Here is a 2,721-nt window from a genome sequence, read left to right on the forward strand (position 1 = left end):
CACATCCTCTCCAACATTTGTGGTTTCCTGCCTTGTTAATTTTCCCCATTCTCACTGGTGTGAGGTGGTATCTCCTTGTGGTTTTGATTTGTATTTCCCTGATTGCAAGTGATGCAGAGCATTTTCTCATGTGCGTGTTGGCCATGTCTGTGTCTTCCTCTGTGAGATTTCTCTTCATGTCTTTTGCCCATTTCATGACTGGATTGTTTGTTTCTTTGCTGTTTAGGTTAATAAGTTCTTTATAGATCTTGGAAACTAGCCCTTTATCTGATACGTCATTTGCAAATATCTTCTCCCATTCTGTAGGTTGTCTCTTAGTTTTGTTGACTATATCCTTTGCTGTTCAAAAGCTCCTTATCTTGATGAAGTCCCAATAGTTCACTTTTGCTTTTGTTTCTTTTGCCTTCGTGGATATATCTTGCAAGAATTTACTGTGGCTGAGTTCAAAAAAGGGTGTTGCCTGTGTTCCCCTCTAGGATTTTGAGGGAATCTTGTCTCACATTTAGATCTTTCATCCATTTTGAGTTTATCTTGGTGTCTGGGGTAATAGAATGGTCGAGTTTCATTCTTCTGCATGTGGATGTCCAATTTTCCCAGCACCATTAATTGAAGAGGCTGTCTTTTTAGCAGTGGATAGTCTTTCCTCATTTATCGAATATTAGTTGACCGTAAAGTTCAGGGTCCACTTCTGGATTCTCTATTCTGTTCCATTGATCTATGTGTCTGTTTTTGTGCCAGTACCACACTGTCTTGATGACCACAGCTTTGTAGTACAACCTGAAATCTGGCATTGTGATGCCCCCAGATATGGTTTTCTTTTTTAAAATTCCCCTGGCTATTCGGGGTCTTTTCTGATTCCACACAAATCTTAACATAATTTGTTCTAACTCTCTGAAGAAAGTCCATGGTATTTTGATAGGGATTGCATTAAATGTGTCAATTGCCCTGGGTAACATTGACATTTTCACAATATTAATGCTGCCAATCCATGAGCATGGAATATTTTTCCATCTCTTTGGGTCTTCCTCAATTTCTTTTGGAAGTGTTCTATAGTTTTGAGGGTATAGATCCTTTACCTCTTTGGTTAGGTTTATTCCTAGGTATTTTATGCTTTTGGGTGCAATTGTAAATGGGATTGACTCCTTAATTTCTCTTTCTTCAGTCTCATTGTTAGTGCATAGAATGCCACTGACTTCTGGGCATTGATTTTGTATCCTGCCACACTACCAAATTGCTGTATGAGTTCTATCAAACTTGGGGTGGAGGCTTTTGGGTTTTTACATGGAGTATCATGTCATTGGCTTAGAGGGAGATTTTGATTTCTTCTTTGCCAATTTGAATGCCTTTAATGTCTTTTTGTTGTCTGATTGCTGAGGCTAGGACTTCCAATACTATGTTGAATAGCAGTGGTGAGAGTGGACATCCTGTCTTGTTCCTGATCTCAGGGGAAAGGCTCCCAGTGCTTCCCCATTGAGGGTGATATTTGCTGTGGGCTTTTTGTAGATGGCTTTAAAGATGTTGAGGAATGTTCCCTCTATCCCTACACTCTGAAGAGTTTTGATCACGAATGGATGCTGTAGTTTGTCAAATGCTTTCTCTGCATCTATTGGGAGGATACTATGGTTCTTCTTTTTTCTCTTGCTGATATGATGAATCAAATTGATTGTTTTACAAGTGTTGAACCAGCCTTGCCTCCCGGGGTAAATCCCACTTGGTCATGGTCAATAATCTTCTAATGTATTTTTGGGGCCTATTGGCTAGTATTTGCTGAGAATTTTTGCATCCATGGTCATCAGGGATATTGGTCTGTAATTCTCCTTTGGGTGGGGTCTTTGTCTGGTTTTGGAATTAAGGTGATGCTGGCCTCATAGAACGAGTTTGGAAGTACTCCATCTCTTTCTATCTTTCCAAACAGCTTTAGTAGAATAGGTATGGTTTCTTCTTTAAACGTTTGATAGCATTCCCCAGGGACGCCATCTGGCCCTGGACTCTTGTGTCTTGGGAGGTTTTTGATGACTGCTTCAATTTCCTCCCTGGTTATTGGCCTGTTCAGGTTTTCTATTTCTTCCAGTTCCAGTTTTCGTAGTTTGTGGTTTTCCGGAAATGCGTCCATTTCTTCTAGATTGTCTAATTTATTGGCGTATAGCTGCTCATAATATGCTTTTAAATCATTTGTATTTACTTGGTGTTGGTAGTGATCTCTCCTTTCTCATTCATGATTTTATTAATTTGAGTCTTCTCTCTCTTCTTTTTAATAAGGCTGGCTAATGGTTTATCTATCTTATTGATTCTTTCAAAGAAACAACTCCTGGTTTTGTTGATCTATTCCACATTTCTTCTGGTCTCAATTTCGTTGAGCTCTGCTCAAATCTTTATTAACTCTCTTCTTCTGCTGGGTGTAGGATCCATTTGCTGTTTTTTCTCTAGCTCCTTTAGGTGTTAAGTTTCGCTTTTGTACTTGAGTTCTCTCCAGTTTTTGGATGGATGCTTGTATTGTGATGGATTTCCCCCTCAGGACTGCATGGTTGTATATTCATTCTCATTAGTATTCATGAATCTTTTTAATTCTTATCTGATTTCCTGGTTGACCCTTTCATCTTTTAGCAGGATGGTCCTTACCTCTACGTGTTTTAAATCCTTCCTAACTTCTTGTTGTAATTTAGTTCTAATTTCAAGGCATTATGGTCTGAGAATATGCAGGGGATGATCCCAATCTTTTGG

The sequence above is a fragment of the Nyctereutes procyonoides genome, unplaced genomic scaffold (assembly GCF_905146905.1).
Source record: "Nyctereutes procyonoides isolate TBG_1078 unplaced genomic scaffold, NYPRO_anot_genome, whole genome shotgun sequence".
NCBI classification, from domain to species: domain Eukaryota; kingdom Metazoa; phylum Chordata; class Mammalia; order Carnivora; family Canidae; genus Nyctereutes; species Nyctereutes procyonoides.